The 26,158-nt window shown below is 35.4% G+C and overlaps 1 pseudogene; it reads right to left on the bottom strand.

The window, feature by feature from the left end:
• Window positions 1–22,419, bottom strand: part of LOC120598136 (phosphatidylinositol N-acetylglucosaminyltransferase subunit P-like) — a 79,006-nt pseudogene extending 56,587 nt beyond the window's left edge.
• Window positions 22,420–26,158: the final 3,739 nt, after the last annotated feature.

The following is a 26,158-nucleotide window of genomic DNA, read 5'->3' as shown; positions in this document are numbered from 1 at the left end:
TATTTCTTTTTATCTGTGTTGCCTTTAACCAAGAGGGAGTTACATCTGTTTTAATAGTATATAGGGGTAGATCCAAATTTTGTAGGACCTGAAGCTTATACAATTTTGGGTCCCACTTTAAGAAAAAGAATAAATATTATGAAAATATAACAATGTTAGGGACTTTCTCTGGTCCTTGGGCAAGGGGCCCTGAAGCTTAGGTTTCATTAGCATCACCCCTTATGAATACATGCACATGGAGAACAAGCCTACTTAATGTTTTAATGTTGGGTCAGGGGTTAACTTTGGTCATTTTCCTTTAATTTGAAAATAAGTCTGCCAATAAGAAGAGCCACCTGGCCAAACCATTTTTCAATATTAGCTTGTGGGACTTATACAAATTTAGACTATGCTTGAATCCACAAGAATCCAAATACCACAATCATCTAGAACCAAATGAGCAGCTCAGGGGACAACGGATGCTGTTTTCAAGTTCAAAAGAAAAGAGAAAACTACCTCTAAAACTTGTTTCTTCGAGATGCTCAGAGAAGCGTCGTAGTTTAGAAAGAAAAAACAGAGAAAGGAAGCTTTGATCTAAAAGAGCATTCTCTTTAGGAAAAGGGTGGCTTCATACTCACTGGCTTTAAATAAATTAGTGAAGAGAAAACCAATGTTATCATGGAACTATCAACGAGACTTAGTTTCAAAAATAGTTCTGAATGGGATGAGAGCAAATATGAGTGTACAGAAGAGATTGGAAGGAGTTACACAGAAAAAATGTTATATATAAACAAATATTGGTATGAGCATGTAAACAGAAATTACAAATGTGCCATTAATAATTTCATTTTATAATTAATCTGTAGGCTGCTAAGGATTGTGAATTTATTGAAGAAATATCTGATTGCAGCAAAAGAAAGCTTGCCTGGCTTTGGGAAGAAACAGCCTTAGGAAAAAAAATGTAAAGGAATTTGAACTATAAGGTCAAGGTCAAAACATTGCATTTCTTCAACTGCTTCACTGAATAATCTAAAGATGTCTGGAAAGGAGCCAATCAATTAAAAATGTAGCTAGAGGGAACTGTTGAGGGAGAAGGCTTGCGGCAGTAGCTGTCCATGAAAACATTCCCTCTCTCTTCCCAAGTGAAAAATATAAACCTTGCAAAGCTATTTACCAGTGAAATGTGGAAATCGCATCTCACAAGTATCCGGTCATCCTTATAGAAAATATTTTTATTTTTCTGTTATTTACTTTAAACAGACTGTCTCTTTGGGTGTGATTATTTTTTGTGTGTGCACATATGCAAATAACCCCATTTAGGGTAATATTTAAAACTCTGGCTTGGATTTCTTGAAGGTTTCTGGTTCGATTAGGACATCTGAGTAGATAAATAAAGTAAGATGTTAACGTGGTGATACAGAAGATGTTTCACACCCAGGAGTCTTATAAAACTTGAAAATGTATCATATATTTCTCATCGTTACATAGACATACATACTTATGTACCTCATATATACATATGTGTTCTATTTATATATATACGTTGTGGGAAGATGTAGGTCTGATCTGTATAATTTGTGTGATAGTCATTAACAAAATTCTTCCACCATATCAGTCTTTTCACCTTTTGGGCTCATGAAAGGATTGAATTTCATAATTTCATGGTCCTTTTATATCTAGGTTTGGACTATGTGACTTGTTTTAGCTAAATATTTATGAGCAAAGGTGATATTTTCTTCTATGACTGATTGCAAGGCCACTAGATCCCCCTTTTGCTCTGTGACATTTGAAATGGTGGCTGTTCTGTGAGTCTGGGTTTCTGAATGATGAGGTGAGCAGAACCTCTTGTCGACTTATGGACATATAACATGAGTAAGAAATAAATCTCTCCTGTTTAAGTCATTGAAAATTTGGGGTTGTTTGTTATTGCATCATAACCTAACCTATTCAGGATTTCTACAATCTGACAGTAAAGATAGATTTGGAGACAATTTAGCAAAAGTATAATTCTGGTGACTCAGGTTGGAGAAAGCAAATGCCATTTGATACCTGGAGTTGCCATCTCTAGAAATAAAAGGCAATTATTTCAATTTGCACAGATTCCAGTTTGTTTTTTGACTGGAACTCCAAAGAGTTTGTTGTTCTGTATAAGTTTTAGAAACTTAAGCTGAATAAATCACTTGGAAAATCCATTTTTGCCTCTAGAGCTGTTCACGGACTGTTTTCAATAGTAGAAACCCGTCTCACTACCTTGAATACAATATAAACAATGCTTGTTTTTCTTAGCAAAGGTGAAGTTTCAACTTACTGTAACCATGACTTATAATGTATATCTATATGATACAAAAATTGACAGTTTTTTGGGGGGATTCCTCATCAAAATGAATAAAATCATAAAACATTTTATTGATTATAGTATTGTATAGCCAAAGATATTATAGAGATTGTTGGCAGATGCTTAAAAATGCTGAGTTTGTTGGTAGAATCTAGCTGATTCTTAATTTCCAACTGAATGTGACCTTTTTTGAGGCACTAGCCAAATGTATTGTTTTAGCCAAGCTACTTGAAAAATTATCCTATAATTTCTTTTCCTACTTTTTGACAGTTTTACTTACTGTTGTAAAGTTTTAGTTACCATCTCCACACCAAGTCTGCTGTGAAAAAGGTCTCTAATTTACCTTAAATCACCAAGGTCTTTGGACACATTTTATATTTATTATTTTGATCTTTCTGCAGCTTTGGAAATGACCAATTGCTTCCTTCTTCACTTTCTCCTCTGCCTTTGTTCCTTCAGACCACTCCAGCTTAGAGGTTCTATTTGTCTCTACCTTAAAGCTCAGTCATGGGTACAAGAATTATATCTAAAATATTCACCTGCTGCTGCTTTGATTAGGATCCTTTATGGGGGACCTATATTCAATAAGTCAAACAGAATTCATGATCTTTCCCTCCCCAAGCATGTCCACCTCAAAGCCTGTTTTTTTTTTTTTTCTTTTATGTTTTCATTCTTGATGATTGAAACTTCTATCTGTTGTGCTATTAAACCAGAAACTTGGGAGTCATTATTGAGCCTTCATCTATAACTGTTTAAATTTTGTTTCAAATGCCTAAATTGCTCTTGAGTTTATCTCTCCCTAAATATTCTTGTTAAAGCTACAATATCTCTGTCTTTTTTTTTCATGAATTAATATAGCAGCTCCCTAACCAGTTCACTTTCTTCCCCTCATCTTAACTTTCTAATTTATGTTCCACAGGGCAGTCAGAATGATCTTTTCAAAGACAAAGCAGAATACTTCACTCATTTGAGCAAATCTATCAGTGATATTCCACTGATTTAAAATTATACTCCAAAACTCTTCTGTATGGCACATAATGCCCCTTAAAATGATTAGCTCCCTACGTTTTCATTTATTCCTTGTCTTCCTTATGTATATTCCAGAACTCTGGAATTCTTTAGGTCTCTTAATATCTATATTTTCTTTTACCTTTCACACAGGTGATTTCTTCTGCTTAGACTAGATGGTCAATGTGTTCCCAGAACTTACCTTATTTTAGCATTGAAAGTCTCCGCCATCCAGGCAACACCTCATTTCCAGGCAAATAGGAAGGTTTTATCACTCTAGCTCAGAATACTCTTTCCCTTTAGTTTTCCTGATTTGTTCTTCAAGTGTCCGCTTAAGTTGACGTCTTCTAAAACCTTATTCCAACCCAAATTTTCCTCCAGGCTGAAATGTGTCTATATATCCCCCAAAGAAAGGGATTACCATATTTCACTTTAATCTGGTCTTGCTACACTTTGCACTCTGTGAAGAGATGCTCTGTTTTGTTCTCCTCTACATCTCTTCATTGTATGCACATCTAGTACAGTATTTAGCACATGGTAAGGCAGTGATCAATATTAATTGTACAGTATTAGAAAAACCCAGGACATCTACCTTAATGCTCTTTTCAGTAAATATCATAAATACTTTGCTGATTAAATTAGTCTAGTATTTCCAAATGTTTCCATTGTTTTCACCTTGACATAAAATATATTTGTCCCTCATTTAATTTACTGCCATTATTTAACTCAAAAGTAGTGATTATGTTGCTTGTTTTCTTTTTTAGTAGATCTCCCATCATATGTTTAACACTTATTTGAACATCTCCCATCGGTTTCTTCTGTTCTAAAAGATTTAGAGATGTTTGGAATACTTAACAATATTTTTAAAAAGGACTTATTATAGCACCCAGTTATACCTCCAAATGTCCTGGGTGTGTGAAATGCTAGGTGTAAATCAAGGAAGTTTGACTTCTGCTCTCCAGAAGTTTACAATCCATCTGGAGAGGCAAGCATGTATAATTAACTAAAAAGATTTCCTGAAAGATTTCCTTTGGCATTTGGTCCTGAGAGCTAGAGATCAAAATTATGGATATACAATTTAATGACCGGAGAATCTCTTTCTATATTATATAAAATGTGTAGTTAATAGAGATAGGCAGAATGCAATATTCCTTAGGAAAAAACTCCAGTCTACCTCCTGTGTTTCTCCTTTACTACCACACTACTACTATACTTATGGGCATTTCTCAACACAAAATGTATGGATTTTCCCCCACCAAGCAACTCTTTGCAATATCATCTGGGTGTCTTACAATTTAACTCGATTCGGTCACTGTTTAAGTGGAGTTAGCATCAGATCCCACAGATTAAGGGCTCAGTCCCACAAGACTGTTCCCACCCCACTGCAGATAGATGCCAATTGCAAGTCCAGGTTGTCACCTGCGCTTCTGACCCATAAACTATAAATGAGAAGTTTCTATGACTTCCTTTTCTGGTTTAATTTGTAAGAGCAGCTCACAGAATTTAAGAAAACAGTTATTCATATCCTTTAATTAACTGGTAAACTCTTTTAACTGATAAAAGATACAGATAAACAACCAGGTGAAGAGATACATAGTGCAAGGTCTGGGAGATTTCCTAAGCTCAGGAGCTCCTGTCCCCTTGGAGTTAGCATGTGTCACCACCCTCTTAGTACATGGTTGTGTTCACTGACCTGGAAGTGCTTCAAACCTCACACTTCTGGGATTTTTATGGAGGCTTCCTCACATAGGCAAGATCAGATATCAACTTCATTTCCAGTCTCTCTCCCCTCCTAGAGAAGGTGGGGTGGGGCTGAGAATTCCAAGCTTCTAATCATGGCTTGGTCTTTCCCTTGACCAGCCCTCATCCAGGAGCCCAGCCAGAGTTTCTCATTAAGCAAAAGATACTTTTATCACCCAGGAACTTATAAGGATTCCTATGTCAGGAAGCAGAGTCAAAAGATTCTTCTAGTTCTCTCTGTCATTTAGGAAATTACAAGGGTTTTTAGGAGCTCTGTTCCAGAAACTGGGGTCAGAGACCAATACAGACAGTCCCTGACTTACAATTGTGCAACTTACTATTTATTTTACTTTAAGATGGTGTGAAAGCTATATGTGAAATTACAAAATATTCAACATTATTATAAAATAAGCTTTGCATTAGATTTATCCCAACTGTAGGCCAATGTAAGTGTTCCGAGGATGTTTAAGGTAGGCTAAGCTAAGCTATGATGTTCTGTAGGTCAAATGTATTAAATACACTTTAGGCTAACTATATTTTTAATTTACAGTGGTCAAGGAGCATCTGTATATATATTTTCTAATGTCTTATAGGTATTTAACTTGTTAGTCACCAAACACAAAAAGGTATAATGTAAGGTAAAGGTACAAAACAACATTTCCTTTTTCTTTTTATTGATTTGTTTTAAATTTTAGCTATCCTATTTTTAAAGAGCTTCTTGTCTCCCATTGTTCCTTTTCAATAGCACTCTATCGTTTGTTATTGATATAAATTCATTTCTCAGAGAATGTTCATAATAGGTTTTTTAAACTCTTTATTATACTCTGCATTGTCTTTAATTGGTCTATATTTCTATTTTATTCTGTTAATTTGTTCTGTTAGAGGACTCTCCCAAATGCTGGTGATACTTGGCTGTCCATTCATATTAAGAGTGAGGCAATATAAAGTTGATTGAAAGCCTTGGGTTAGAGGGGTTTATCTGCTGATGATTTACCGGGAGGTAATCTGAAGGGATGCAACCTTTTCATTAGGAGCCCTCAAATTCATGGTGTCTTATTTGGGACTATTTGATTTTTTTCTAGGGAAGAATCCTCTACTGCTCTGGGGTGGAGATTCAAGCCTAGCTCGTGGCATTCTAGAAGCAGGAAAGAGAAAGGGTTCTGGGAACTATATACTGTGAAACTTCTCTTCTTTCATTCTGTTGTCAGCTCCATGCCCCCACCTCTTACCCTCTAGTTATATCTGTTGTCTTAAGTCTGGAGCCTTTGGGTTTGGTTTCTCCAGAGAATCTTTTAGGGAGGTAGTGGTGGTGGAGTTATGCTAAGGGGAGGGATAACCACAAAGCTGTGAGGGATGATTGGGAGAGGCCTATGGATCATCTTTACATATAGACTTTCCTTTTAATTTGTCCTTTCCAGTCACTATAAATGCAAGAGAGTGTGTTGTTGGGAACATAAGGCACCACTACCTTTACAGAACACAATCTATGGGTGAACTAGAAACTAGTCTTCTTTAAGAATTCTAGAAAAATCACATTGCAAACATACCTAATCTCTAAAAAAAATTCTGTGTAATCTTTTTGCTAGTTTTTAAAAGGTTATTTTCATGTAAAATAAAGATACAACAATAAAAAAAGCGTTCACATTTTTAAAGGATCAGTCTTCCATTTGATGGCCCTTTTTTCCTTTCTTTTTTCAAATTTCAGACATTACTAAAGAGTAATATCTTTTTTTTCCTTTTCTTTCCAAATAGATATAAAAACACAGCTTTCAATCTCCAGGTTTTGTTGATTTTATTTCCTAGTTTTCTCACTTTCTTTTGCCTCCACTCTGGTCAAACCATCCTCACTGCTCACTGGCTCTGATGAAAGTGGAAACTACCTTCCATCCCTTCATTGTAGCCTTTCTTGGCTTGTCCCAACCTATGCTGTCACCATAATGATGGCTTAAAATGAGCCTGGAACAGATGTTCTTAACCTGAACTCATCCATGGTTGCTGTACTCTAAAAGGCTGTGAGGCACTTGAATTATAGACAAAAAATGTTGTTTATGATTATTTTATTTCATGGGTGAAGTGTTAGTATTTTATCATATTCTCGAGAGAAGCTGTATAAAAAACCACTCCACGGAGATTTAAGATGATGACTAATGAAGAAAATAGCTGATGATCTCAACACACACATCGTCAAAAAGTCTATTATTTATCTGAAAGCATGGTTACTAGAAATCTAAATGGCATCTGTGATTAATTGTTATTCTCTTTTGCTCATATAATGGTGGCAAAAGAATGACTGTTAGAAAAGTGTCTATCAAAGTAAAACACAAATAGGTTCATTGGAAAACAGGCTGTTAAAATGAATCAGGTATAAATATAATTTGCATATCAAAAAAGGCCTAAATTAAAGAATGCTGTGAAAGAGCAGATAGCCATTTTTTAATTATATATGACCAATGTGGCATTCTTTGCTATCTTAGTAATTCAAAGATCTGGAAATGCCGCGCCAGCCTATGTAGCTTGGGGTCACTGCTTTTAACACAGGCAGTGAGTCTAGAAATGTCTACCCCACTCAGAACGATCAAGCTTTGACTTTTTCCTATTTGTGTAATTACCAAGATTGCACCTCATTGAACATTTTTATGTTTACGCACATGAATATTTACTGGGAAATAGGCCTGGGCATTAAAAAAAGTCATCCAGCTTCCTTGACTTCATCAGGTTGTTCGCAGAGAGGCTATTTCACAAACACACAAGCTACAAATCAAAAGGAGTTGACACCTTTTTATATTATCAGGCAACATGGTGAAGGGAAAAATGAAATGGAGTTTGTGAACTTTATTACTCAGGGTGACAAGTTAATATGTGGGTGATGGCATGCCGCTACCAAATGAGATTTGTTGCATCCTCAGAACTGAGTAAAATGTCTAAAGAGAGAAAGAAGTTTCCATGCTGTAGGCAGTCTCATTGGCTCTCCTGAGGAAGTTAGATTGGAAACTTAGAAGTCTACGATCATTTGTAGGCGATAAAGTGTGAAGTACAGAGCAGGGAGAAACTGTGCTTGCGTGAAGAATTTTAATGACTTAAAATTTCTTACTAATTTCAGCAGAGGGAAGGCAGTGAGATAAGGAAGTCATCAATCTGGCAGACGTCTTTTTCCCCTCCAAAAGGCAATGGTTGATTTGGTATAAGCATCATAAAGCAGGAAGTCAAAAAATCAAATCAAATCAAACAGGATTTTATAGTTGTTATCATTCCTAAGAATATCTGCACTCCCATAGGCATATGCCATAGATAGGAGAATGCTGTAGGAATTCCTGGTCTGTGTGCTGCGAGGCTGTTGGTCATTTGGAAAGAATGTGCCTATTGGATGTGATAGGCCTGCTCCAAGAGGCATCAAGGTTGTGAGTCTCCTCTTTGCACATAGGACAGGTGACTTATGTTACTTGCTGGATAAAAAAAAGGGCAGGAGATGAGTTACCTGAAACCATTGGATTCATTATCATCTGCTTCAGTAGTGACATAATCTCATAAGAGGATCATGAAATCAGCTAGAACTAAAGCATTCTTTTCAACCTGCTTTCTGGGGGCTTGTCTGTCAGGCGAGCTAAACTGTGCAGGCACAAACCAGATAAACACTGACCAACTGCTTGATTAAATGGAACAACTGTTTCAATCATGGCTCAAATAAATGATGTTTCTATGTCAATTTCCACACATATACTTTGGAGGAAATTTTTAATACAATATTTTCATCTCATATTTTCCAGAGGAGACAGAAGTATTGGAAAACTGTTTTGAAATCCTTATTAAAATCTAAGATTGAGGCTGACAATATTTTTTCTCTTTGTGAGTATTCTCAATTTAAATAACTTTATAGTTTTACTTTTTTATTTAACAAATGTAAAATAATTTATTTTGCTCCCCTTTGGGGGCTCTCAAAGAGGATCATAAGACACTTACTGCTTTCCACTTGGCCCAGAATTCCTACCTTTTTCTGAGATGGCACTAAAATGTTTTATCTACAATAGCATGATATTTTCCAGATCAGACCCTCATTCATTAAAAAAAAAAAAAAATTACCTAGTATGAAATATCAGAACTTGTACTTTCAATCTACTATTCCTTTATTAAAACCAGTGACCAAAGTGGCCTTAAAAGGGATATTCAGTTGAATACAAAACAAAACAAAACAAAACAAAACAAAACAAAACAAAACAAAACAAAACGACCATGATTTGCAGGCCTATTATATGTAAAACCTTGTGAAAGGCATTGGAGAGTAATGGGCAAATATTATGTCATCTAGGAATACAAGTAAAGATATTAACAAACAGCTCTAACACAATGTGATAAATGTTATGCTAGGGAATTTGGTTGCATGATTTCACTGTCAGATTTCTGATTCAGTTAATCTCATCTGCCAAAGAAAATATTTTGGTAGTGAAGAACTGTCACCTCCGTTCACCACTGGAAATTACTATTTACAAAGTTATCATTTATTTAAATAATTTTTGCAAGTATGAGCATACCTAAGAGATATTGCAGGGTCAGTTCCAGACCATCAGAATAAAGTGAATATCACAATAAAAAGAGTCAAATGGATTTTTTTGGTTGCTCAATGCACATAAAAGTTACATTTACACTATACTGTAGTATAAGTTCGCTATAACATTATGTCTAAAAAACAGTGTACATACCTTAATTAAAAAATACTTTATTGCCAAAAAAAAGTGCTAACCATCATCTGAGCCTTTAGCAAGTTGTAATCATTTTGCTGGTGGAGGATATTGCTTTCAATTTGTAAAAAATTCAATATCTGCAAAGCACAATAAAGTGAAGCACAATAAAATGAAGTATGCCTGTATTGCCTTACAGATGATACCGAGAGACTACGTCAATAAAACTGTTTTTAGTTTTTAGAACCACCTTTGGCTTATAAACTATGATACTCATAATATTTAGTGAATGGTGCATATATAGCCTCCTGCCCATGTAGTCTTTTGTTGAAGGACAGAATAACTGGTTTCCATAGGATCTAATACTAAAGCAACACCTCACTGTTATAGTTTTATTATTCTCTTCCTTAGTCATTTTTTTTTTTTTCCAAACGAGAGTATTTACTGAGTACAAACTTAGTTGCTTCAGAGGTTTTCAGAAAAGGTCTTCGATCCATGTTCTTGATTTGCTCCTTATCTCAAGGCTGAATTTTAATTGATCTTCTTTCCTCAGAGACTTTTTCAGTTTCATTTTTTACCACTTAGAAAAAAGGATCAGGAAGTCCCTGAATTTCAGAACTCTGAATGAAGAGCAAGAAAGAAAGAATCAGGGATGCCCCATAGTCTTCCCTATGTGTCATATGTGTATCTTCTTCATGTCCGCCCACTATGCCAGGAATTAGCACTAACCCCCAAAGCCATCTGCAAAGATTTGCTCCATAGTCATCTTCCTATCAACCTCAAGAAGCCTCCTTGGCTCTTTACCCTTTTGTCTTTTCAGAAACACCTGCTCCTTGTCATTATGCTCTGTCATGAGCAGACTCTTAGTGGCTGCTCTGGAAACCCCAACGGGCCTCATCTCTTAACCTTAACTTGGGCACTTGCACTGACTCATCTCTCTTAGTAAACGTGGGCAGGAGTCCCTGCCCCCTTGTCCAGTTCCTTAATGACATAAACTGGAAACCAGTGTGTGTGTTGTCCCTAAAAGAGATCAGACCATGTTGACCTATCATAAAGAATATGATCACCCCAAATAGAGTGGCCACAGTGCAGGAGGCCTTGGATATAGAGAAGAAACTTTGGGGTTCTGGAAGCTTCCCATGACAGGAAACAACTCGTACCTGTTTAGTTAAAACTTCCATGGGACTTGGATAAAGGCTAATGTATAACTTGAAATGATAAGAGTTGTATGACCTTAATAAGTAATATTATTTAACCTGAGTTTTTGATACAGATTTCTGTTGCACAGTGTTCCAAGGCAGTCTCAGATTTACAGAATGATTTCTCCTAAGTGAATCACCTTACTCTTCTGAGCAGAGCCCAGGTAGCCTAGCTACCGTAACTGTTAGAATTAACTGATAGAATTCTCTAATCTCCTTGGGAGATATTTAAAAATCCATAAAACAAAATTATATCACTTTAAGTATATTATGACTTTAAAAGCATGCAGTCAGCCCCATCAAATCTTCCTTTGCCTTGGAGATTGGAATAATTATAAGAGCAGACAAAATGAGGAGGTTTCTCTTACAGGCAGTTTTTGTGATTCTACCCTGGACTTTTGCTTAGGAATTTTCAGTTTTTCAGAGGAGCTAAATTAAATTGCTGCAGTGAAGCCAGAGGGGGGCACCAAATAATCATGATTGATAGAGTGATTTTGCTGAGCAATTGTGGGAGGCTCAAGCATCAGGCCTGGGAAGCTTCTGTGCCTGTTTTGAACATTTTGGGCAGAAAACATATTGAAGTCTCTCTGTTTAGTAAAGCATTGTCAAACCAGGAGCTGACACTCCAGCTTCAGTGGCCCAAAAAGTGCTCAGCTAAAGAGGAGACAGCAGTTGGCAGGATCTGTGGTTGCAAACATTAACAAAGTTCTGCACTCTTTTATACTCTTATTTTACCAATCAGAGCAACACTGTGGGGAGAACTGAGAAACAAACTGTTCTGTCCTTGGAAAATACTGGATGAGTCTTGATCTTTGTCTTTGAGGCAGACACATTATTAGCAGTTTTCTAGCTTTAACTCTTCTTGATAAGTTGCCACAATGATTCTTTGGTCTTCAGAAAAAGGGGATGGACACAAGTGTCATATTTTAACATTCATCTTCATCTTTGGCTGTTTGAGAAAAGTCTGCTTCCTTTGTTGCATTTTCTTAGACAGGATTTCTAAGTTGAAGGCAACTTTTAAAAATATTTCATGGTAGTTGTTGCAATTTATTTAGTACGGAAAAGTCATGGTTCATGTTGTTGGTATGTACTACCCTCTGTGATGTGTAGATTGCTTACACATCCTTATTTGTAGTGGCTTGAGGGCAAGGAACTAGGATGAGGGCAAAGAGGTTAGAATTTCCTCTGCTCAGTTGAAGAAAATATGGGTGTGCTTTCTGAGTTCTTTGCTAATGCTTGATGGGTTCCAGCTGTTTTTGCAAAATACACTTGAATATCAAAAGTAGTTATCATGTGAAACTATCATATGATCCAGCAATTCCACTTCTGGGTATTTATCTGAAGAAATCTAAAACACTAATTCAAAAAGATATATTCCCCCCCATGTTCATTGCAGCATTATCTAAAATAGCCAAGATATGGAAGCAACCTAAATGTCCATCAATAGACAAATGGATAAAGAAGATGTGGTACATATATACAATGGAATATTACCTGGCCATAAAAAAAGAATAAAATCTTGCCATTTATGAAAACATGGATGGACTTAGAGGGTATTGTGCTTAGTGAAATAAGTCAGACAGAGAAAGACAAATACCATATGATTTTGCTTTTATGTGGAATCTAAAAAACAAAGTAAATGACTAGAAGTAACTTTTAATGACCTATCTATAGGGCAAGACAAACTTCTAATTACTGAATATCTGTTCTTATCATCACGCGAATTATTTTCCTCCCCTCTGAAGCCCTGAGATGCCTTACCTCATCCTTAGCTCAGAATGTTATATATACTTCATTTCCCCTTTTTATCTCTGAACCTCTCATATAGGTGAGGTCTCTGACTCTTTTATATATATATATATATATATATTTATATATATTTATATATATATATATATATATATATATATATATATATATATATATATATATATATATATATATATATATATATATATATATATATATATATAGGGTTCCCAGACATATGTATGTAATTGAATTTGGTTATTTTCTCTCGTTAATTTGTCTTATGTAGATTTAATTATTAGACCAACTGAAAGAATTTTGAGAGGTAGAAGAAAGTCTCTTTCTCAGCATCATAGGGATATTGTGAGAGTTGAGTTATTATATATAAAGCAGTTGGAGCAAAATCTGATATACAGTGTTTCAGAAGTACTTGCCAAATAAATGTTTAAAGGCAACATAAAACCTATCATGACAGTACTACAATATTTCTTCAGAAACATTCACTGTCAGTTGAGTTTTATATGGGTGCATATTGACTTAGTTATTTCCTGTGCTCAGCTTCCTGGCTGGTATTTCAGGGCTCTCCCACTATCTCTTAGGCCATAGAAACCTTGATGAGAGAAGACATGGAACAACCAAAATATTTAAGATCATGTTATAGTCGACTCTTCAATATATTTTATTTAACAAACATTTCTATAGCACTTACTATGTGCCCCACACTGTTTTAAACACTATTCAAATATTAACTTTTAATTCTCATTAAAGCATGAGAAGACTTGTTGAATTCCAATTAAGCGATGTAAGAACATCCTCTCTCCCAGTGTCAGACATGATAATCTTTCAATAAATATTTATTAAAGGAATGAATACCTGTGAGCGATTCAATCAGTCCATCTTGTTTGGTATCAAAAAGCAAACAATACACTAGGATGTTATATTAAGTAGCCTAATGTGTTCTCAGAAACTGGAAACAGTTGAAACTCTTCCACAACTGTATTCAATTTGTACTTAAGGGATTAAAGAAGCTTAAGTGGTCCTATCCTTCTTTCAATATTAAATAATGTATTTTTTAATATTAAGTTTAGCTGTTTAAATATCAGAATAGATAAAGTCTTTGGTGACTTGTAGATTGTTATAATCACCTATATTGACAGTTGAATGTACCAATCTAAATTTCCATTTTTATTGTTATCTTGATTTTTGAGAAGAAAGTATTATGGCTCTGTTTAAAACATTAAGATTTGCCATTTTTTTTTGTTTGGATTACAATCTTTATTTTTGTTCTAATCTGGGAAAGCATATTTGCATCATATTTCTTAATTTGTCACAATCCTCAGAAGATTAGCAAACAAGTATTTGATATTTTGTAATGCTTTATCATAACTGAAAATATTCACATATTAAGCCCAAGGAATAAATTATCTTAAAAAATATGTCAGATCTACTCAAATATCTATTTGAAAACAAATGAGATGCCAGTTTTTTTATGAAGCTACAATAGATGGTTTTATTCAACATGTTATTGCTCCAATCAATTATAGACTTTTTTATAGTCACTAAAATAGTTGCATGTAGTCTTAAATCATTCTTGTTGAAGCACAGTGAACGTGATGGAAAAGAATCAATATAATAACTACCTAAGACTTCAATAGTCTCTGTGTCTTCTTTCTTTTCTCTTGATCTCTTGGTCTCTAGGTACCAGTAGAAATGTTTGTCTCTTTCTAACTATGACAAACATCTGGTAAAGTGGCATTTTAATTTTTTCATGGAACTATTGAGATATGGCAACTGAAGGGCTTTTGGAAAAGTGTGAGTAAATTTATACGAGGATTCATGTTCCTTTGGTGGTTATAAAGAAGTGGAGAGGAGATGCCAAATATCTCTGAGCTTAAACATTATCAGTATGGCTGGGGGTAGACATTGGTTGGTGATTGTGGGCAAATCCTGGGTTACAGGAAGCCAACACGGTTCTAAAATCACAATATTGGTAAAAATGACAGGGAATGGACTGCCTTTGTGCTTTGTCCAGAGGTGGAAGGTAGGTTGAAGTGTGTGAATTGATAGTCAGTAAAATCTCTCAGTCCAGCCAAGCTTGAAGCCAAGTGGCTGTTCTAGTGACCCTAAAAATTCCAGTCCAGTTTGGATACCCTTGTTTGTGTAGCTCTGGGATGGGAGAGGGGCAGTCTCCTCACAGCATGTTGAAGTTTTATTGATGCAGGTGAGGAGCAGAGTGACGAAAAGAGAATATCATTGTAAAGTCTAGATTTCTGAAGCCTCACATTTTGGCAGTAGCCACAGAGTGCAAGCCCTCAGAAAAGAACAACAGATTTCTGAAAGAGGTCGTGGCACTTTTCAGTCCTAAGAGACACATGTGAACCTTGTCTCCAGAAATAAAAAGTACGCACTGTTGATCTTAGATATCAGTAAATGTTTTAGAAGATTCGTGGACAATTTCAGGATGTTGATGTGGGGCTGGTTGCCTGGAGGAAAGATATTGGATTTATTTATTTGATAATAAATACCTACTTGTCCGTGTAGGTATTTAATAACAATTTAGGTGGCTCAATAAATATTTGTGGAAAAATATTGATTGGAAGTAGAAGCTTGAGGATTGTGCTTCAAAACTCCATTGGGGGTCTCATTATTCACATGCCTTTTGTGAAGAAGGACCCTCAAGTTTCAGTTTATAGGTATATCCACTTCCCCACATATGTATTCAGTCATCCTATAAACCCTCATCTACCTTCTTCTGCCCTTTCTGCCTCTTCTCGTGAACTTTCTGCCCCATCTTCATGAAATTTAGCATGTTGGTCTCTACCTCTCATACCTTGATCAAGTGAGATTGATCCTCTCAGCTTCCCCTAAACTTGCCTTGTTCATTATCACCCTAAAGTATTTCTCATGCCATTTCTCTTATCTGATCATCCTCACCTTTTCTTTTTAACCTTTTTAAATATTGCCCACCCTTTAAGGTTGAAGGAACCTTTTAAAGCTACTTTCCCTATTTTCCCCACTTTTTATAAACTTCGGCAACTTCATCTATCTTAATAGATAGAAAGCTTCTTAAGAGTAAGGGCCACAGATCTTTGTTATCTTCTATTTACTACTCTGTACTTTAGTGATGTGCAACCATAAGCCAGGCATTCAGAAATCCTTATTTGCTTGATATGCTTTGTATGCTCTGAACAAACTCAACCTATGCCCTCCCATAGTACAGATTACTTCAGATAAATTAGTTAAAAAAAAAAAAATGGAACCAAGAATCCCTTTTTGTTTTGTCTTATATTTACCTCCTTCAAACTCTCCTTGATTCTACTCATGGCAGAAAACTTGAAATAGAAGTTTTCTCTCTGTAAACAATGGTGTTATGAGATTAGATGTTTCAAAATATGACTTCAGTCATCAAGAGCATTATCTAAATAGATTTTCTAGTAAGTTATTGAGGAATGTTTTTTATAAAGTCTTCTAAAAGACTTTAATCTAAAACTGATCTGATTAGCCAGATATATCTTTCCAAGCTACAATGCTAGAATTTATGATTAGAGTAATGGTGAAATAACTTACTTTCACAGTATATTTTAAGCTCCCCATGACCTTAATGTAAAACATGTTGTTAGGCACACATATTAGGTTCTCAATAAATATTTGATGGAAAATTAAGACATTTTAATATGTAATTTTTTGAATAGGCTATTCCATTTTGTTACATTGCTAAGTATAATGTAATTGAATAGAAAATTCTGTTAAATGCTTATTTATGACCAAATTTAAAACTTCCTTGAGGTTAGTAGAGGTACCTTTGTCTTAACATAGCTTGGAAGATAATAAACTATATTTACACCGAGATTATATTTAGTTGTTTTCTGAGATTCACGAGTGTCCATTATTATGCTTGTATTTTAGGACAGCCTGACAAATATCAGCATTTTTGTCTTTTTCTTCCCTGTTTCAATTTTTGCTTCTTTTTAACAGGCTATTTTTTTCCCTCAAAACTATCCACAGGCATTTATACTAAATTAGCATTCTTTAGGTTACATATGATATAAATTAACATTTCTGGATAAGTGCTCAATTATTATTTTCATAGATGCATTATGGACTTTGGTGTTATTTAAAGAATATATAAATTAAATTCTGACAAACTTTTAAAACATTTTCTTGTGAGTAATGCCTACAAATCAGTCTTTCTCTTCTTAGACTGGGGTTGTGACTGAAATGTCAGATGGGAATAGGATCATAAAATTCTGTTATATCTGGATTTAGATCAGCAGGAGGACCTATGGGTAAGTAAGTAAAAGCATAGTTATGGATGGATTCTGGAGCCTCCTCCTTGCTGATACAGGCTGTGGCTGTGGGCTTTTTAAGTTTAGTTTTTAATCTGTTGTCAACTAGCACAATATCATAAATGGCACAAGAAAATATTTAGTCTTATGAGGAAGGCTACATTCACCTGACCCTTTCTCTGAATAACTTGACAAAAAATCTTATTCTCTATGATTTGAGAGAAAAATACCAGTTACAATGTTTTGCTGCATAAAGTATATTCTAGTTTAAATTAATGTCATATAAAGTTATCATCTTACTTGAACAAAAATTAAAAACTCAGGCGCGTTTTTATTCCACAAAGTGAAATTAAATTTTTAGACAGTTATTTATTTTTTTCAATTAAAAATTTACTGAGGTCATAGAAGACAAGTTACACTGCCTTCCAAAGAATATATTACACATTTTTGCATTTTGTTTTTCTTTGACATCGTGTGATTTTTAGAAAATCTTGCAAGTTAAATATACTAAAATAGGAATTAAGAAAAAATGACTGGAGATAGAGCAACAAATTTATAGATAAAATTTAATTTAAATAAATATTCACTTCAGTATTATTTATAGGAATAATCTGGAACTACCAAAGTCTTCAGCAATAAATATATTGTTAGAAAACTTTTCCAGTAATGGATTATTAGGTAGACTTTAAAAATAATTTAAAAGAAGTTTTAAAAGCATGGGACATTTTTTCTAGTGTAAGAAAACAAAACAATAAGAACAATTCCCAGAAAATCAACTGTATATAAAATAGAATTTTGGTTTGTAAAGGCAATAAATGAGTGGGCATAAAGCAAAGTGTTAGTAAGTACTTTGAAGGCCTTTTCACATTGAATCCTCACAGGAGCACCATGAGATTATTGTGGCAACTTAGAAAAGTCCACTGTTGAGAAATAATTCCCCGGACAAATAGTTTTAGATCATTTTGAAGTTGAAAATCAGAGGCCAACAATTTGAAGCCATGTAAATTGTGTATTGGAAGAAATTAAATATTCAAATGTAATGAATTTATAATTGATTTTAACAGTACGTTTCTTTGGAGGAGAAGCAATAACTGCTATTGTTGAGAATGGTTCTTAAAGTATAAACTAGCAAAGTAGGTTTAGGCATTAAAATGCCTAACAATGATTGGTTTCCTCTGTTGCCATGGCTAGATTATTTCTCTGAGATGAGAGAGGCTATCCTAAAATGAACTGCTTTGCCCTGATGAGATGGAACAGTCTCTTTGATGGAGCCTGAGTTTCAGTCATTGTGGTTCCGCCCAAGGAACTCCAAAGAGAAGGTCATCTTCTCCCAAAGCAGAACAAAAAGACTCAACATGTTTGGAGCTCAAGGCTCTGGGATCTGCCTTTACCATTCTTTTGCACTTGTTGCTGTCCTCCCATCAGCCACACTGACATCTTCAGGGTTAAAGACTGGTGTTGCTTGTTGTGCTAACAGTCTTAACTTATGATTTTGGGGGCTGGAGTAAGTGGCATCAATAAAATGTGTGTGTTAGCATGTCCATTTTTCTCCTAAGAATCATTATATCACGTTTTGGTGCCAATGCATGCAAATACAGGCTAACTAGTTTTAATACTGAAAAGAATCAGACTTTGATTCCTCATTTCAGAATAATACCTTAATGTTAAAAAAATATTTTCTTTCTATTTTCAAAATCGTATGATGAATCTCCCTTTCTAATTTGGATGCCTTTAATTTTTTTCTCTTGCCTAGTTGCTTTGTTGAAGACTTCCAATACAGTGTTGAATAAAAGTATCAAGAATGGGCATCCTTGTCTTGTTTCTGATCTTGAAGGATAAGCTTTTAACTTTTCACCATTGAGTATGATGTTAGCTGTGCGTTTGCCATATATGGCCTTTATTATGTTGATGTACATTTCTTCTATATCTATTTTCTTGAAAGTCTTTAATGATAAATCGATGTTAAATCTTCTTAGATGATTTTTCTGAATCTATTGAAATGATCATATGATTTTTATACTTTACTTTGTTAATGTATGTATCATGTTGATTGATTTGTGGCTGTTGAACCATCTTTGTCTCCCTGGAATAAATCCCACTTGATTGTGGTGTCTGATACTATTAATGTATTATTGAATTCAGTTTGCTAATATTTTGTTGAGGACTTTTACATCTATGTTCACCAGGGATATGGGCCTCTAATTTTCTTTTTCGTGGTGTCTTTGTCTGGTTTTGGTATCAGGGTACCAAAACCTCATAAAATGGCCTCATAAAATGAGTTTGGAAGCATTCTATCCTATTCAGGTTTTTTTTTTGTTTTTTTTTTTTGTTTTTGTTTTTTTTTTTGCGGGGATGGGGAGGGAATAATTCAAGAAGGATAGGTATTAACTCTTTAAATATTTGGTAGAATTCACCCGTGAAGCCATCTGGTCCTGGACTTTTGCTTTTTGGAAGTTTTTAAATTGCTGATTCCATTACTTATAATCACTCTATTCAGGTTTTCTATTTATGATTCAGTCTTGCATTTCTAGGAATTTAGCCATGTCTTCTAGGTTTTACAATTCATTGGCATGTAATTGTTTGTAGTAGTCTCTTGTGATCCTTTATGTTTCCGTGGTGTCAGTTGTTACTTTTCTTCTTTCATTTCTAATTTTATTTATTTGGGCCCTCTCACTTTTTTTCTTAATGAGGAGTAAAGTTAGATTTTTTTTTTAGGATTTTTCTTTTTTGTTTCTTGAGGGGGGCCTGTTTCACTATGAACTTCCCTCTCAGAACTGCTTTTGATGCATCCCATAGATTTTGGAAAGTTATATTTGCATTTGTCTCCAAGTATTTAATTTCCTCCTTGAAATCATGGTCGAACCATTGACTGTTTAGTAGCATGTTGTTTAGTCTCCACGTGCTTGTGTGTTTTTCAGTTTTTTTTTTGTAATGGATTTCTAATTTCATGTCGTTGTGGTCAGGTAAGATGCTTGATATAACTTCAGTCTTCTTGAATTTATTGACTCGTTTTGTTGCCCAACATGTTATCTGTCTTGGAGAATTTTCCATGTACACTTGGAAAGAATGTTTATTTTTCAGATTTTGGATGAAATTATCTGTATTATCTATTAAATCCCTATGATCTGATCTATCATTAAAGGCCACTGTTTCCTTACTGATTTTCAGTGTGGATGATCTATTCATTGATGAAAGTGGGGATATTAAAGTCCCCTATTATTATTGTATTAATGTCAATTTCTGTCTTCATGTCTATTAATATTTGCTTTATATAGTTAGGTGTTTCTATGTTGGGTGCATACATATATGTGAATGTTATATCTGCTTGTTGTATTGGCCCCTTTATTATTATATAATGCCCTTGTCTTTTGTTACAGTCTTTGTTTTAAAGTCTATTTCATCTGATATGGATATTGCTACCCTGGCTTTCTTTTTGTTTCCACTTGCATGGAATATCTTTTCCCATCCCTTTATTTTCTACATGTGTCTTTAGATCTGACATAAAACTCTCAAAGGCAGCATATAGATGGGTCTTCTTTTTATAATGGACTAAATCATTTAGTCCATTTACATTTAAAGTAATTATTGATTGGTGAGTACTTATTGCCATTTTGTTAATTGTTTTTTGGTTGTTTTTGTAGTTCTCTGTTCCTTTCTTTCTCTCTTGGTCTCTTTTCTTATGGTTTGATGGTTTGCTTTAGTGTTATGGTTGGGTTCCTTTCTCTTAATTTTTTGTGTATTGTAGGTTTTTGGTTTGTGGTTATTATGAAGTTACCATGTATTGTTACTATGTATGTTTGGTTTGTGGTTATTATGAAGTTACTATGAAGTTACTATGTATGTATTGAAGTTACTATGTATCTCTTAAAATATATAGTAGTCTATTTTAAGCTGATAATTGCTTAAGTTTGAACATATTCTCAAAGCACTACATTTTGACTCCTCCCACGTTTTATGTTTTTGATATCATATTTTACATCTTTTTATTTTGCATAACCCCTATTATAGTTATAGTTGATTTTACTCCCTTTGTCTTTTAACCTTTGTATTAGTTTTTTTAATTGGATTATCCACTATCTGTACTATATATTTGCCTTTACCAGTGAGATTTCTTATTTCATCTATTTCTTATCCGGTTATGGCCTTTTTTAATGCTTAAAGAAAACCTTTAATATTTCTTGTAAGGCAGGTGTAGTGGTGGTAATGAACTTTAGTTTTTGCTTCTTTGGAAAACTTTACCTCCCTTTTAATTCTGAATGATTACCTTGCTGAATAAAATATTGTTGGTTGTAAGGTTTTCCCCTTCAGTATTTTAAATATATCTTGCTGTTCTTTTCTGGCCTGGAAAATTTTTGCTGCAAAATCAACTTATAGCCTTGGAGCTTTTCCTTGTACATGACTTCTTGTTTTTCTCTTGTTTCTTTCAGATTCTTTCTTTATCTTTGATTTCACTATTTTAATTATAATGTGACTTGGTGTGGATCTCTTTAGGTTCATTTTGCTTGAGACTCTATGCTTCTTGGACCTGCATGTCTGTTTTCTTACTCAGGTTAGAGAACTTTTTAGCTATTATATTTTTCAAATAAATTTTCTTTTCTCTCCCTCTTCTCCTTATGGCACTACTAAAATGCAAATATTAATATGTTTCATGTTTCCCAGAGGTCCCTTAAATTATCCTCATTTTAAAAAATTCTTTTTTCTTTTTTCTTTTTCTGATTAGGCAATTTCCACTATGCTGTCTTCCAGATCACTGATCCTTTCTTATATATCATCTAATGTATTTTGAATTCTCTCTAGAGTATTTTTCATTTCAGTTATATTCTTCAGCTCTTATTGGTTCTTATATTTTCTAACTCTTTGTTGAAATTACCACTGTTTTTTTTTTTTTTTCATTCTTCTCCTGAGTTCAGTGAGCATCTTCATTACCATTACTTTGAATTCTTTTAGCAGGAAAATTACTTATCTATGTTTAATTATTTTTTTTTTCCTTCAGTTTTACCTGGTTCTCTAATTTGGCATACATTTTTTCTGTCTCATTTTTTTTGACTCTGCGTTTGTTTCTATAAATTAGGTGTAACAGCTGCCTCTCCTGGTCTTGAAGTAGTGGCCTTTTGCAGGAGCAATACCTGTGTAGACTTCATGTGCTGGGTGGCTTTGGCAGGCTGGTTGGAGCTGGAGTGGGGGTAGGCTGAGTGAGCCCCAGAGTATGCAGTATTGGGGCCAGGGCAGTTGGAGCTAGTGCGGGCTTTGGGTCCTGGGTCATGCTATACTGGGGCTGCCTTAGCAGGACCACTGGAGCTGAAATGAGTGTGAGTTGGGGGGGATGGCGGTCCTGGGCTGCCTTGGCATGATGGCCAGCTCAGATACAGGCTGAAAGTGTCCTGGAGATTGTCTTGCAAAAGCTGCCCTGGTGGGACCACTGGGACTGGGGAGGGCATGGGCTGGGGCATGCCACACTAGTGCCACCTTGGCAGGATGGCTGGATCAGTCATAGGCTGGTGAGGAGCGGGGGTGGGATGTGTTGTGTCAGGGCTGCATTGGCAGGAATGCTGGAACTAGGGTGTATGTAGTATTGGGGGTCCTGGGGCACATCGCATAGGGACTAGTTTGGCAGGATGGCAGGAGATGCAGCCTGCATTGACTGTGGGGGTCTTGGAGTGTGCAGCTCTGGGGCTGCCTGGGTGGAATGGCTGGATTGCATGCAGCCTGGGGGGTCCTGGGGTGCTCTGTGCTGGGCCTACCTTTGCGGGATGGCTGGAACTGCTATGGGCCAGGAGCCCAGGGAACAATGAGGCAGCCTTGGAAGGCCAGCTAGAGTGCCTGAACTGTGCTCCTGCCCATGCTATCAAAATAAAGGGAGAATATAAAAAGTGGTACTCACTGGCACCTCTAATTCCAGTTCCCTGCCCATTTGGCAGATGCTCTAGGGCTAGTGAATGGATTTCTTTCATGTATAGTCTAGGTTCCTTTTAAAATGCTGTTTTTGTTTGTTTGTTTGTTTGTTTGTTTGTTTGTTTTTTGCTGTGTCCCGTGGCAGGCAACTCTATGCACCGGCCCCTAAGTGACATCCCTTGGTACTACAAGTTGCAGCACTGGGGCTCGATTCCTGTCATTATTGTGTTTCAGTCCCTCTCCTTACCATGTCTTAATCCCTCCTACTCTTCTCTTTGTGGTCCTTCTATCATTTGTCATGCAGAAGCTGTTTAATCAGCCCTCAGTTCTTCAGGATGAATTGCACTATATGCAGGTACATATTCTGTATGTCCATGGGAGGAGGTAGACGAGTTCAGTGTTATCCCACACCACCATTTTGAGGAGGTTTAGATGATATTGTTTTTGTAATAAAGTAATAAATGTTATGAAAGTAGAGATAAAACATTTTTATGTAGTCTGAAGAAATGAGAAAAAAGACATTTTTTTCTTGTTAATGAGAAACATGTTCCATCCTAGACTGTTTGCTGTGATTGCATCTGCCATTTTATGCTGAAATGACCTGAAGATAGATGGAAACAATGTGTTCTACAAGCCTGAAAATATCTATCTTGTTACAGTTTCATTAACGCTTATGTGATCACATTGTGCAAAAATTAGTGTATATTATTAACTGAACTCATTCAAGTACAAATTCTTAACAAAAACATAGAATAAAAACAATTCAGAAGATATTTTTAAAATAATTACTACTTTATTTCTTCAAATTCCAGCAGGATTCTGTTTAGTTGTAGAAACTTGAATATGTACAAATTGGCATGGGTATAATCCTTAGTTCTCTTTACGATAGGTGTCCTTGCCCCTGAGAAAGAAACAAAAGTTTTGGAATACACTTTTATTTATGAAGGTGTTCTCTTTAGTCTTTTGAGGAAAAGAACTGCTGGACAGATGAGTTAAAATATGCTACCCCTGTTCTGACATGTCTATGTATCAAGTCTAGCTGATACAGTGCACTTTAATGACCCTTCTGCAGTCAAAACTGACACTGACACTAACAAAAAGGATTTGGGACAAAGAACTGTATTCACCTGCAAATCAGCTTCAAGCTTCACCACAAGTCCTGTAATTTATGCTGCGGTATTCTGTTTAAGCACATATTTGTGTCTGTATAAATTGAATACTCTTTTGATACTTAAGGACTTTATCCTGGGGTGGGGGAGAATTAGGATCATATTGTTTCAGCAAGCAAGCTTTTTGAAAGGGAAACTGTGTGGCTTTATCATTTAAGAGCTAAAAGTCATAGAAGCGGGAACTACTGAAATTCCTTTATCTTTAGAAATGTGGCCTATTTGAGCCATGTTTGTAAATGAAATAGTTCAAAGGCATTTCAAAAGTATGTACATTCAAAAAAATGTCATTTGATTCTGAGAGTTATATAAAACTTCAAGTACTTCATAAAAAACCCTAAATATTGAATGATTGAAAATTGTTGATGGAAGACTAGGCAGTGAAAAAAACATGGGAGTTGGAGAAATGGAGTGGTATTCAGAGATATAATTAATTTAGATTGCCTCCAGGGCAGGGCTTAAATAACTGAAAATTTGAATGGACTTCTGAAGGGCAGCCTGTTTTTGTTTGGGTCCTATAATAGAATATTCAGCTTTAAATGGTGTCTAGGAGTATGGTGCCAAGGAGCTTGAGAGTCTCCAGCTTCTATGAATCCTGGCATAAGTCAATAACAAACTTTCAAAATGATAAGAATTCTTCTGAATTGTCAGTGCTTCTGGAGGCATAGCAAAACACTTAGTTGGAGAATCACCAATGCCTGTTAGTTTTAGAGCAATAATTAGAACATAATTAGCCTAGCAGCTCTCTCAAGGATTTTATATTTGAGTGATCAATGCCAATATTTATCTGCATGATTTCAGTTCACCTATGTTTGTTTGCTTTGTATCAAATTGAGGCAACCTTGGCTGTTTGGGATGATCGACTTGGACTGCTAGGGGCCAACGCCTCTCTGACTCGTTCCAAGAATATTGGTTACTCTGCATCCCAGGAAGAAGTGAAGGAAATAGCTAAAGAGACAACCCCTAGTGATTACATCTGCGTAATATTTAATGCTGGTAAACAGAATATTTCACAGAGATCTTAACTGATCAAGGAGAGTAACTTTTTTTCTGTATAAATGCACCCCGAAAATTCTCCCAAAGCAAGAGTGAAATAAAAATCCGTCCACTGACACGGCTAATGATGGATAAGAGGTGAAATACAGCAGAAAAGAAAAACAGAGGCTCACAGTGGAGAATATGCAGAGAAATTTTTCAGATAATAAACACTCACAGTCAGGATTTTACAAGGTGTTAGGGAAGAAAATAGCACCAAAGAAATGCATTTAGAGAAGACCACGTTGAAATGATGAATTTTAACATCTATAATAAAGAGACCAAAAGTTACTTTTGAATTACACTATGTCGACTCAAGAAACATAGAGAATTTTAACGAGTTTATTTGAGCCAAACTGACAATTGCTGGGAAGCAAAATCTCAGCGGATTAAGAAAATACTCTAGAAAATGGTAGTTTTGCAGCTTATTTTATACATTAGAATCAAAGGAGGAGACGTAAGGAGGGTTCATTGGTGGTCGGTTCAGGGAGTGGGAGAAAGCAAAGTGGGGAAATCTATGGGATTGGATAAATAGTAAATTGGAGAGGCACACACATCTTTCACATTGGTGGATACAGGAGAGTTAATAATTAACATTTACAGCACATTGAGATGGTAGTCCAGGAACAAGATAACCATGAGGGATTCTGTAGTCTTGTGCTCTGGTGCAGTGGGTCGTGCCCTGAGGGGTCTGGATAAAAGGGATTACTTTGGCATTCCAAGAGTATGTTACCTTAGATGCAAAAAGACAATAGACAGGCTCACTTAAGGTAAAGATTGACCTTTATCAAGAAAGCTAGGATGTGACTACCTGCCACTACCTGCTTTTGGTTAGAAATTTTTATGTTCAGACCATCCTATGTGGTTACTATCAGTCTCTGAGTTAGTAAGGCCCACCATGCTGGCCTCCCCTGAACTTGTCAGGTTAGTATGTAGTCTTTTTTTGGTCCACAATTGGAAACATTAACAAAGAAGTGATCATTCCAATAGATATTTGTAGAAGGTATAATTAGTGTCAAATGTAGACAAGGTCTGCAGGTGAAAAGAATTAGATGGCTAATAAGGACCAGAAGCCCAATTAGCATAGTGCCGAGTC

The sequence above is a fragment of the Pteropus medius genome, unplaced genomic scaffold, assembly GCF_902729225.1.
Source record: "Pteropus medius unplaced genomic scaffold, Ma_sr-lr_union100, whole genome shotgun sequence".
Lineage (NCBI taxonomy): Eukaryota > Metazoa > Chordata > Mammalia > Chiroptera > Pteropodidae > Pteropus > Pteropus medius.
This window is presented reverse-complemented; position numbering and strand designations above follow the sequence as displayed.